This window comes from Oncorhynchus kisutch, linkage group LG27, assembly GCF_002021735.2.
Source record: "Oncorhynchus kisutch isolate 150728-3 linkage group LG27, Okis_V2, whole genome shotgun sequence".
NCBI classification, from domain to species: Eukaryota; Metazoa; Chordata; class Actinopteri; order Salmoniformes; family Salmonidae; genus Oncorhynchus; species Oncorhynchus kisutch.
The window spans coordinates 43,288,118-43,302,319 of NC_034200.2; the positions used below are offsets into that span (position 1 = coordinate 43,288,118).

General features: G+C 43.2%; 1 protein-coding gene across 1 annotated transcript in view; it reads left to right on the forward strand.

Moving 5' to 3' along the window:
• LOC109881536 (microtubule cross-linking factor 1) overlaps window positions 1-14,202 on the forward strand; it is a 134,671-nt gene that overhangs the window by 20,036 nt on the left and 100,433 nt on the right. The gene's annotated exons all lie outside the window — the stretch shown is intronic.

Here is a 14,202-nt window from a genome sequence, read left to right on the forward strand (position 1 = left end):
ATATCTAAACAGGCTTTACTAGGGATCAGGGATCATCAACTAGATTCAGCCGCGGGCCAATTGTTTTTCTTGAACGGATGGTTGGGGGACCGGAACGTAATTACTGCAAATTGACCACAAGAAGCCCAAACAGATATAATATTTGACTACAACATAATCATTTCAAATCTTGCTTACATTTGTATGCGATCACATACAGGGCATTCAGAAAGTATTCCGACCCCTTGCCTTTTTCCACATTTGTTACGTTACAGCCTCATTCTAAACTGAATAAAAAATTCTCATCAATCTACACACAATACCCCACAATGACATCACAATACGCCACAATGACATCACAATACCCCACAATGACATCACAATACCCCACAATGACATCACAATACGCCACAATGACATCACAATACCCCACAATGACATCACAACACCCCACAATGACATCACAATACCCCACAATGACATCACAATACGTCACAATGACATCACAATACCCCACAATGACATCACAATACGCCACAATGACATCACAATACCCCACAATGACATCACAATACGCCACAATGACATCACAATACCCCACAATGACATCACAATACCCCACAATGACATCACAATACGCCACAATGACATCACAATACCCCACAATGACATCACAATACCCCACAATGACATCACAATACCCCACAATGACATCACAATACCCCACAATGACATCACAATAACCCACAATGACATCACAATACGCCACAATGACATCACAATACCCCACAATGACATCACAATACGCCACAATGACATCACAATACCCCACAATGACATCACAATACCCCACAATGACATCACAATACGCCACAATGACATCACAATACCCCACAATGACATCACAATACCCCACAATGACATCACAATACCCCACAATGACATCACAATACCCCACAATGACATCACAATACGCCACAATGACATCACAATACCCCACAATGACATCACAATACGCCACAATGACATCACAATACGCCACAATGACATCACAATACCCCACAATGACATCACAATACCCCACAATGACATCATAATACGCCACAATGACATCACAATACCCCACAATGACATCACAATACGCCACAATGACATCACAATACCCCACAATGACATCACAATACGCCACAATGACATCACAATACCCCACAATGACATCACAATACGCCACAATGACATCACAATACCCCACAATGACATCACAATACGCCACAATGACATCACAATACCCCACAATGACATCACAATACGCCACAATGACATCACAATACCCCACAATGACATCACAATACCCCACAATGACATCACAATACGCCACAATGACATCACAATACCCCACAATGACATCACAATACCCCACAATGACATCACAATACCCCACAATGACATCACAATACCCCACAATGACATCACAATACGCCACAATGACATCACAATACCCCACAATGACATCACAATACGCCACAATGACATCACAATACCCCACAATGACATCACAATACCCCACAATGACATCACAATACCCCACAATGACATCACAATACCCCACAATGACATCACAATACGCCACAATGACATCACAATACCCCACAATGACATCACAATAACCCACAATGACATCACAATACGCCACAATGACATCACAATACCCCACAATGACATCACAATACGCCACAATGACATCACAATACCCCACAATGACATCACAATACCCCACAATGACATCACAATACGCCACAATGACATCACAATACCCCACAATGACATCACAATACCCCACAATGACATCACAATACCCCACAATGACAAAGCAAAAACAGTTTAAAAAAAATCACATTTACATGGAGTACCAGTTAAAAGTTCTAGAACACTCATTCAAGGGTTTTTCTTAATTTTTTTACTATTTTCTACATTGTAGACTAATAGTGAGACATCAAAATGATGAAATAACACATGGAATTATGTAGTAACCAAAAAAGTGTTAAACATGTCAAAAAATATTTTATAGCCACCCTTTTGCCTTGATGACAGCTTTGCACACCTGATCTCAGCTTTGATGCGACAAGCTTGTCACACCTGTACTTGGGGAGTTTCTCTCATTCTTCTCCACAGATCCTCTCAAGCGCAGTCAGATTGGATGGGGAGCATCACTGCACAGCTATTTTCAGGTCTCTCCGGAGATGTTCGATCGGGTTCAAGTCCGGGCTCTGGCTGGGCCACTCTAGGACTTTCAGAGAGACTTGTCCCAAATCCACTCCTCATTGGCTGTGTGCTTAGGGTCGTTGTCCTGTTAAAAGCTTCACCTGTTCCTCGATCCTGACTAGTCTCCCAGTCCCTGCCGCCGAAAAACATCCCCACAGCATGATACTGCCACCACCATGCTTCATCATAGACATGACACAGACATGACGCTTGGCATTCAGGCCAAAGAGTTCTCCCATCTCCACAGAGGAACTCTGTAACTCTGTCAGAGTGACCATTGGGTTCTTGGTTACCTCCCTGACCAAGGCCCTTTTCAAGAGTCTTGGTGGTTCCAAACTTCTTCCATTTAAGAATGATGGAGGCCACTGTGTTCTTGGGGACCTTCAATGCTGCATAAATGTTTTGGTGCCCTTCCCCAGATCTGTGCCTCGACTCAATCCTGTCTCGAAGCTCTACGGACAATTCCTTCGACCTCATGACTTGGTTTTTGCTCTGACATACACTGTCAACTGTGGGACCTTATATAGTCAGGTATGTGCCTGGCCTAATACAACCTGGCCTGTTAAAACTACACCCTGGCCTAATAAAACTACACCCTGACCTATTAAAACCACACCCTGACTAAATAAAACTACACCCTGGCTAAATAAAACTACACCCTGGCCTAATAAAACGACACCCTGGCCAAATAAAACTACACCCTGGCTAAATAAAACTACACCCTGGCCTAATTAAAACTCCACCCTGGCCAAATAAAACTCCACCATGGCCTAATTAAACCACACCCTGGCTAAATAAAACTACACCCTGGCTAAATAAAACTACACCCTGGCTAAATAAAACTACACCCTGGCTAAATAAAACTACACCCTGGCTAAATAAAACTACACCCTGGCTAAATAAAACTACACCCTGGCCTAATAAAACTACACCCTGGCTAAATAAAACTACACCCTGGCCTAATAAAACTACACCCTGGCCAAATAAAACTACACCCTGGCCTAATAAAAACTCCACCCTGGCCAAATAAAACTCCACCATGGCCTAATTAAACCACACCCTGGCTAAATAAAACTACACCCTGGCTAAATAAAACTACACCCTGGCTAAATAAAACTACACCCTGGCTAAATAAAACTACACCCTGGCCAAATAAAACTCCACCATGGCCTAATTAAACTACACCCTGGGCCAAATTCGTCCCTCAGGCCGACAGTTGGGGATCCCTGCTCAACACAATGAACTGGACAAAGAGGTAGGGGGAAGATGATGGTGGTGGTGATGAGGAGGAAGAGGAGGATCATAATAAGGTAGAAGTTAAAACGGTCACACAGATTCTGTTCAGTGAAAAGGTCTGATTGATCAGCGTCTGTGGCCTGTTAGCTCAGAGGTGATGCATTCTGGGTATAATGAGATGAGAAGCAGCTATTCTGGGTGGTGTGTGTTTGTGCGTGCTCGTGCGCGTGCGTGCGTGTGCGTACAGCATGCTGTTGTCTGTGCATTAGGTGTGTGTTTGAGGGTCTGCCTGCTGTGTGTATGTCAGTGTCAGCTTTAAAAGGCTAATGGACAATGACAGAGTGATGGGTACAAATCTGTCTGGGAGCAGAGCGAGATAAGGCTGCTGCTAAACAGGCAGGGCAGGCAATATGGTCGAGCCACACACTGTATGGAGCTTCAATGGGAATCTATACAGATAGCTGCCCTGTTTGAGTTCTCTCAGCTGAGCCTGTCACATTAGTTGATCCATGTCAGGTTCCTAAGCCCCTGAGTACAAGACGTCTCTACCTTTTATGAACTTACCATTTATTGACACTATTTGACATTGTTGATCTACTGATAACATTTGGTGTTAATGGTGACAGACAAAGTTCTCCACAAAAAAAAAACATAACACTTAAATAATAATAATGGTAATTTAGGCTTCATTAAAGAAGCCGCAACAAGCCACTACCTCAATAATTTTTTTATGTAGCAAAAAAACATTTTTTATTATTATTTTTTTTTTACATTGGATACAAGTACAGACTCGAAAATGGTATATAATCGACTGCAGCTGAGGAACAATGGGAAAGTAATTTCTTCTTTGGAAGTTGCTAAACTTGTATCCCCACTTTTGAGAAAATTGCCCTTGAATTTTTTAGTACACCTACTGGAGAGCTTAGCTGTGTTTGAATACCCATACTAACATTCTGTATACCACATACTTAATGAGCATTTACTACATTTAGTTCATTTTAGTGTATTGTGAACAAACTGTATCCTTTCAGTTGAGTGTACTAGCGCTTTGCCTGTATTCCGGAAATTGATGCTGTTGCTATGCAATGTCTTGCTAGCTTGTTAGCATAGAAATTTCTAGCTAGACATTTTACGACTTCGGATGTGTTTGTAAATTCCATCTGGAGTGCGCTCTGGGCGTTCGCTAAAAAAATGCACTTCTGAGCATTCAGACATCACAGTGGACGCTCTGGCCGAGGAGTGGGTTGATCCGAGTGTTCTGACCTCAGTCCATCTGACCTCAGTCCATCTGACCTCAGTCAGAACACGGCAGTCAAGCACCCAAGCTAACTGTCTAACGTTGGTTAGCTTGCTAGCTACTTCCAGACACAAATGAGAGAACACCTCACTCTGACCATTTTACTCCCCCTAGCAGAGCTGGTTAGGCTGTTTTCATGTTATCCAGAGCGTTGGTGACTGTAACTGTGCTGCTGGCAACAATTTAATTACGCATTTTTTTGCCAACGTTTACCGACACCGGCCGTATTCCATGGGTGTTGAGCGTTTGTAAATTCATCAGTGCTCTGAAATCAGAAAAGATAGCCAGAGCGAATGAACAATGACCATTGAGAACGCACAACGACTATACCACTTAGCTAAGTTAAGAATTACATATAGTTAATATACTGGCAAGTTCCATGTATTAGTAGCTAGCTAACTTACCGGTACATACTGCTGTAATGCTATGTGGTCCATATATACTAGTTCTATATACTAGTTCATACTATATACTAGTTCTATATACTAGTTCATACTATATACTAGTTCATACTATATACTAGTTCTATATACTAGTTCTATATACTAGTTTATACTAGTTCTATATACTGGTTCTATATACTAGTTCTATATACTAGTTCATACTATATACTAGTTCATACTATATACTAGTTCTATATACTAGTTCTATATACTAGTTCTATATACTGGTTCTATATACTAGTTCTATATACTGGTTCTATATACTGGTTCTATATACTAGTTCATACTATATACTAGTTATATATACTAGTTCTATATACTGGTTCTATATACTAGTTCTATATACTAGTTCATACTATATATTAGTTCTATATACTAGTTCTATATACTAGTTCATACTATATACTAGTTCATACTATATACTAGTTCTATATACTAGTTCATACTATATACTAGTTCTATATACTAGTCCTGTATACTAGTTATATATACTAGTTCTATATGCTAGTTCTGTATACTAGTTCTATATACTAGTTCTATATGCTAGTTCTGTATACTAGTTCTGTATACTAGTTATATATACTAGTTCTGTATACTAGTTCTATATACTAGTTCTGTATACTAGTTCTATATACTAGTTCTATATACTAGTTCTATATACTAGTTCTATATACTAGTTCATACTATATACTAGTTCATACTCTATACTAGTTCATACTATATACTAGTCATAAATAGTACAGTTTAGTGCAGATAGTATGAGCATTCGAACACAGATCTTGTCTTTTGTCTGCACCAATTCAGCATCGTTCCTACCCTCTTAAGCCTTAGCCCCACCCATTCAGCATCATTCACATCCTCTTAAGCCTTAGCCCCACCCATTCAGCATCGTTCACACCCTCTTAAGCCTTAGCCCCACCCATTCAGCATCGTTCACACCCTCTTAAGCCTTAGCCCCACCCATAAGTTTTAAAATGCTTTGGTATTCTCCTTATTACATGATGTCATGGCACTCAGTGCCAGAGGCAGCAAAGCAACCCCAACCCATCACTGAACCCTCCTCCATGTTTGACTGTAGGGAAGGTGGCCTGTTCTTTGAAAGCTTATATTTTGTTTTCTGTAAACACAGAGGTGGTGTGTGCTTTACCAAAAAAACAACTCTTATTTGGTGTCATCTGTCCACAGGACATTCTCCCAGATGGATTTTTGGCATGTTCAGGTGTGTTCATGGCTTACTGCAAGTAACACAACACATGAATAATGACTGTAAGCTAACTAGTTACCTAGCTAATACACTTAGTTTACTTATTGGGAAATAATTGCTATCTAGCTAGCTACACTGGATGCAGCCATTGTTGCTGCAGCCAGCAAGCTAACTAGCTAACCAAAACGTGGCTAACTACCAAATGAAAATAATTAAGCTATTTCTGAACGTTACTATATGTCACGTTCTGACCTTAGTTCTGTTATTATATCTTTGTTTTAGTGTGGTCAGGGCGTGAGTTGGGTGGGTTGTCTATGTTAGTTTTTCTATGATTTGCTATTTCTGTGTTTGGCCTGATATGGTTCTCAATCAGAGGCAGCTGTCAATCGTTGTTATTTCCATGTTCATTTAATAAATATGGACACGTGCCACGCTGCACCTTGGTCCTCACATTCATCCACCGACGACGGCCGTTACACCATATATAGCTAGTTAGACCCTTTCTGACAATTGTACTGTGAACAACACAAGGTTAGCTAGCTGGATATCTAGCTAGGAAAGCTAGTTCTAGTTTTGCTTAGCTACAGTAGCCAAGACAATTTTATGATCATGATCATCTCCTGGCCAAATTTTGTTTGCTTTGAAAAGATACACAAATATTATTACTATCAATGAAGATCCCTGTAAACATTTCAAATGATGTAAAGTTTTTTATTATAGTTAGTTAGAAGGAGAACAACGTCTTCTCATTCGGATAAAATCCGACCGACCGCCGACTGTCACAGCGCAGCGGAAAAAGTGGGAAAAAATGAAAACTACTTTGAAATCAGGCCACCAGATTATTATTTCCTGACTGAAATAGCTGGATCAAATGGAAAACGTGAAATAGATTTGTGATTGCTTTCTCGACAGTACAATATCGAACATGTGAGTGCAGAAATTGTGCGCCAATATCAGATAACTTTGAACCTTTTCAAATGACGACATTTTCACAATGCCTTCAAATTAAGTCATTTTCGAACATTCCAAAGGAACATGTTGACAGGAAGTCACGCCTCCTTTCGTGTTAAATCAAGGATACAACATCTACCCTGACCAAAATATTATTGCTGATCATTTAATGATGTATTAAGCTGTTGTAATAAAGAAAGGTTTGGAAAAACAAACCTTTGTCTGTCACCTTTTTAAAGAAGTTAACTTATCCGGATCCTAAGCACCTGATTTCTGACCTCAGTACACCATTCCTCCACCTTGTCGTTTGCTGATGCAGCAACTATCAGGTGTAGACTAAATATTTATTTGACATTGTTTGACTTTGTTGTCTTTTCCAGAGCTCTCTGGCCCCTAGTGGGGTTAATCCAGGGTTCCCCAAATGGCCCACGTTCGGTCTTATTTGGCACCCCAAGTGTTCTGATCCAAAAATAAAATAAAACAACATTTTTAAAATGGTGTTGGACATAGAAGACTGTAAAAAAAACACAAAAAAACCACCAGGAAATCCTCTCCAGGTGATTTTAATTGAACAAATCTGTTCCCATACGCATAATAGAGAGACTTGTGATCGTAGCAAGGTTTGAAAATATATATATTTTTTTGTCAAACATTATATCTGTTTGGTCTTCTTGCGGTCAATTTGCCGTCTACAAATGATTTGTAATTATGTTCCGGTCCCCCAACCATCCGCTCAAGAAACAATTGTCCCGCGGCTGAATCTAGGTGATGACCCCTGATCCCTAGGCTGAGAGATGGGTAGGCCTGTGACGGTCATGGTATTTTGGATGACTGTTTTGAATAGAAAATATATATTTATTATTATTTTAATAGTTTTGTTTTGGTGCATATTTTCTGCTCTGCTCCTGACTCCTGATAAATAGAATGGCTGTCCCCTTTTCAACTCAATTATGGCATAATGGATGGCCTGGCGGCCATTGCGAGTGTGACCATAGGAACAAAGCAGGAAGTAAAATATGTGATTTGTTGATTCAACTCAACTGACATTAGTCACATCAATTAGCATAATTTAAATGAATATTCTACATTCCCATGGAAATTATTGCATCACAATACCAGGAAACCATTACGAGTGTACCCCTGAGTTTACCACTGAAATTGCCAGGGTTAGAAGGTCCCAAGCCTGTTCTATTCCTATGTGTGCTGCTGTTGCATTGTGGGTGGCATTGCCTAGGCAACCGAAGACTTGTTTGCTTGTTTCAGAAAGGAGCAACAAAGTATCATCACATTGTCCATGTTACGGCAGAGATGAAAACAACCTCACGAATGCCTGGCCGTCAAATATTCGTTACACAAAAGCAAAACAAACAAAAATGTGTTTATATACAGTACCAGTCAAAAGTTTGGACACACCTACTCACTCAAGGGTTTTTCTTTATTTTTTACTATTTTCTACATTGTAGAATAATAGTGAAGACATCACAACTATGAAATAACACATATGGAATCATGTAGGTATCAAAAAAGTGTAAAACAAATCAAAATATATTTTCTATTTTAGATTCTTCAAAATAGCCACCCTTTGCTTTGCACAATCTTGGCATTCTCTCAACCAGCTTCACCTGGAATGCTTTTCCAACTGTCTTGAAGGAGTTCCCACATATGCTGAGCACTTGTTGGCTGCTTTTCCTTCACTCTGCGATCCAACTCGTCCCAAACCATCTCAATTGGGTTGATGTTGGGTGATTGTGGAGGCCAGCTCATCTGATGCAGCACTCCATCACTCTCCTTTTTGGTCAAATAGCCCTTAAACAGCCTGGAGGTGTGTTGGGTCATTGTCCTGTTGAAAAACAAATGATAGTCCCACTAAGCGCAAACCAGATGTATCGCTGCAGAATGCTGTGGTAGCCATGCTGGTTAAGTGTGCCTTGAATTCTAAATAAATCACTGACAGTGTCACCAGTAAAGCACCCCCACACTGTCACACCTCCTCCTCCATGCTTCACGGTGGGAACCACACATACGGAGATCATCTGTTCACCTACTTTGCGTTTCACAAAGACACGGCTGTTAGAACCAAAAATCTCAAATTTGGACTCATCAAACCAAAAGACACCAATAAGAGGAAGAGACTGAAGGACAGATTTCCACCGGTCTAATGTCCAATGCTTGTGTTTCTTGGCCCAAGTAAGTCTCTTCTTATTGGTGTCCTTTAGTAGTGGTTTCTTTGCAGCAATTTGACCATGAAGGCCTGATTCACACAGTCTCCTCTGAACAGTTGATGTTGAGATGTCTGTTACTTGAACTCTGTGAAGCATTTATTTGGGCTGCAATTTATGAGGCTGATAACTCTAATGAGCATATCCTCTGCAGCAGAGGTAACTCTGGGTCTTCTTTTCCTATGGCGGTCCTTGAGAGCCAATTTCATCATAGTGCTTGATGGTTTTTGCGATTGACTGACCATCATGTCTTAACTTGTGGAATTTCATTCCTTGTTAATGAGCCAATCAGGTGTGTTGTGACAAGGTAGGGGTGGTAAACAGACAATAGCCCTATCTGGTAAAAGACCAAGTCCATATTATGGCAAGAACATCTCAAATAAACAAAGAGAAACAACAGTCCATTATTACTTTAAAGCTTGCTAGGGCTAGGGTCCTTTTTTCAGAATTTCCGCCTGACTGACGTGCCCAAAGTAAACTGCCTGTTACTCAGACCCAGAAGCCAGGATATACATATGATTGGTAGCATTGGATAGAAAACACTCTGAAGTTTGTAGAAATTATGAGACAGACAAATAGGAGGTATAGAGATGATGGGATGAGACAGACAGATAGGAGGTGAGGATGGGATGAGACAGACAGATAGGAGGTGTAGAGATGATGGGATGAGACAGACAGATAGGAGGTGTAGAGTGAGGATAGGATGAGACAGACAGATAGGAGGTGTAGAGATGATGGGATGAGACAGACAGATAGGAGGTGAGGATGGGATGAGACAGACAGATAGGAGGTGTAGAGATGATGGGATGTGACAGACAGATAGGAGGTGTAGAGTGAGGATAGGATGAGACAGACAGATAGGTGGTGTAGAGATGATGGGATGAGACAGACAGATAGGAGGTGTAGAGTGAGGATGGAATGAGACAGACAGATAGGAGGTGTAGAGTGAGGATGGGATGAGACAGACAGATAGGAGGTGTAGAGTGAGGATGGGATGAGACAGATAGATAGGAGGTGAGGATGGGATGAGACAGACAGATAGGAGGTGTAGAGGGAGGATGGGATGAGGGAGACAGATAGGAGGTGTAGAGATAATGGGATGAGACAGACAGATAGGAGGTGTAGAGTGAGGATGGGATGAGACAGACAGATATGGGGGGGGGTGTAGAGTGAGGATGGGATGAGGGAGACAGATGTGAGGATGGAATGAGACAGACAGATAGGAGGTGTAGAGTGAGGATGGGATGAGGGAGACAGATGTGAGGATGGGATGAGACAGACAGATAGGTGTAGAGTGAGGATGGGATGAGACAGACAGATAGGAGGTGAGGATGGGATGAGACAGACAGATAGGAGGTGAGGATGGGATGAGACAGACAGATAGGAGGTGAGGATGGGATGAGACAGACAGATAGGAGGTGTAGAGATAGACAGATAGAAGGTGTAGAGTGAGGATGGGATGAGACAGACAGATAGGAGGTGTAGAGTGAGGATGGGATGAGACAGACAGATAGGAGGTGAGGATGGGATGAGACAGACAGATAGGAGGTGTAGAGTGAGGATGGGATGAGACAGACAGATAGGAGGTGTAGAGTGAGGATGGGATGAGACAGACAGATAGGAGGTGTAGATATGATGGGATGAGACAGACAGATAGGAGGTGTAGAGTGAGGATGGGATGAGACAGACAGATAGGAGGTGAGGATGGGATGAGACAGACAGATAGGAGGTGTAGAGTGAGGATGGGATGAGGGAGACAGATAGGTGTAGAGTGAGGATGGGATGAGACAGATAGATAGGAGGTGAGGATGGGATGAGACAGACAGATAGGAGGTGTAGAGGGAGGATGGGATGAGGGAGACAGATAGGAGGTGTAGAGATAATGGGATGAGACAGACAGATAGGAGGTGTAGAGTGAGGATGGGATGAGACAGACAGATATGGGGGGGGTGTAGAGTGAGGATGGGATGAGGGAGACAGATGTGAGGATGGAATGAGACAGACAGATAGGAGGTGTAGAGTGAGGATGGGATGAGGGAGACAGATGTGAGGATGGGATGAGACAGACAGATAGGTGTAGAGTGAGGATGGGATGAGACAGACAGATAGGAGGTGAGGATGGGATGAGACAGACAGATAGGAGGTGAGGATGGGATGAGACAGACAGATAGGAGGTGAGGATGGGATGAGACAGACAGATAGGAGGTGTAGAGATAGACAGATAGAAGGTGTAGAGTGAGGATGGGATGAGACAGACAGATAGGAGGTGTAGAGTGAGGATGGGATGAGACAGACAGATAGGAGGTGAGGATGGGATGAGACAGACAGATAGGAGGTGTAGAGTGAGGATGGGATGAGACAGACAGATAGGAGGTGTAGAGTGAGGATGGGATGAGACAGACAGATAGGAGGTGTAGATATGATGGGATGAGACAGACAGATAGGAGGTGTAGAGTGAGGATGGGATGAGACAGACAGATAGGAGGTGAGGATGGGATGAGACAGACAGATAGGAGGTGTAGAGTGAGGATGGGATGAGGGAGACAGATAGGTGTAGAGTGAGGATGGGATGAGACAGATAGATAGGAGGTGTAGAGTGAGGATGGGATGAGACAGACAGATAGGAGGTGAGGATGGGATGAGACAGACAGATAGGAGGTGTAGAGTGAGGATGGGCTGAGACAGACAGATAGGAGGTGTAGAGTGAGGATGGGATGAGGGAGACAGATAGGAGGTGTAGAGTGAGGATGGGATGAGACAGATAGATAGGAGGTGTAGAGTGAGGATGGGATGAGACAGACAGATAGGAGGTGAGGATGGGATGAGACAGACAGATAGGAGGTGTAGAGTGAGGATGAGCTGAGACAGACAGATAGGAGGTGTAGAGTGAGGATGGGATGAGACAGACAGATAGGAGGTGTAGAGTGAGGATGGGATGAGACAGACAGATAGGAGGTGTAGAGTGAGGATGGGATGAGGGAGACAGATAGGAGGTGCAGAGTGAGGATGGGATGAGGGAGACAGATAGGAGGTGTAGAGTGAGGATGGGATGAGACAGACAGATAGGAGGTGTAGAGTGAGGATGGGAGCAGGGAGACAGATAGGAGGTGTAGAGTGAGGATGGGATGAGACAGACAGATGGGAGGATGGGATGAGACAGACAGATAGGAGGTGAGGATGGGATGAGGGAGACAGATAGGAGGTGTAGAGTTAGGATGGGATGAGACAGACAGATAGGAGGTGTAGGGTGAGGATGGGATGAGGGAGACAGATTGGAGGTGTAGAGATGATGGGATGAGACAGACAGATAGGAGGTGTAGAGTGAGGATGGGATGAGACAGACAGATAGGAGGTGTAGAGTGAGGATGGGATGAGACAGACAGATAGGTGTAGAGTGAGGATGGGATGAGACAGACAGATAGGAGGTGTAGAGTGAGGATGGGATGAGGGAGACAGATAGGAGGTGTAGAGTGAGGATGGGATGAGACAGATAGATAGGAGGTGTAGAGTGAGGATGGGATGAGACAGACAGATAGGAGGTGAGGATGGGATGAGACAGACAGATAGGAGGTGTAGAGTGAGGATGGGCTGAGACAGACAGATAGGAGGTGTAGAGTGAGGATGGGATGAGGGAGACAGATAGGAGGTGTAGAGTGAGGATGGGATGAGACAGATAGGAGGTGTAGAGTGAGGATGGGATGAGACAGATAGATAGGAGGTGTAGAGTGAGGATGGGATGAGACAGACAGATAGGAGGTGAGGATGGGATGAGACAGACAGATAGGAGGTGTAGAGTGAGGATGAGCTGAGACAGACAGATAGGAGGTGTAGAGTGAGGATGGGATGAGACAGACAGATAGGAGGTGTAGAGTGAGGATGGGATGAGACAGACAGATAGGAGGTGTAGAGTGAGGATGGGATGAGGGAGACAGATAGGAGGCGCAGAGTGAGGATGGGATGAGGGAGACAGATAGGAGGTGTAGAGTGAGGATGGGATGAGACAGACAGATAGGAGGTGTAGAGTGAGGATGGGAGCAGGGAGACAGATAGGAGGTGTAGAGTGAGGATGGGATGAGACAGACAGATAGGAGGTGTAGAGGGAGGATGGGATGAGACAGACAGATAGGAGGTGAGGATGGGATGAGGGAGACAGATAGGAGGTGTAGAGTTAGGATGGGATGAGACAGACAGATAGGAGGTGTAGGGTGAGGATGGGATGAGGGAGACAGATTGGAGGTGTAGAGATGATGGGATGAGACAGACAGATAGGAGGTGTAGAGTGAGGATGGGATGAGACAGACAGATAGGAGGTGTAGAGTGAGGATGGGATGAGACAGACAGATAGGTGTAGAGTGAGGATGGGATGAGACAGACAGATAGGAGGTGTAGAGTGAGGATGGGATGCGACAGACAGATAGGAGGTGTAGAGTGAGGATGGGATGAGACAGACAGATAGGTGTAGAGTGAGGATGGGATGAGACAGACAGATAGGAGGTGTAGAGTGAGGATGGGATGAGACAGACAGATAGGAGGTGTAGAGTGAGGATGGGATGAGACAGACAGATACAGGGGGAGGTGTAGAGTGAGGATGGGATGAGGGAGACAGATAGG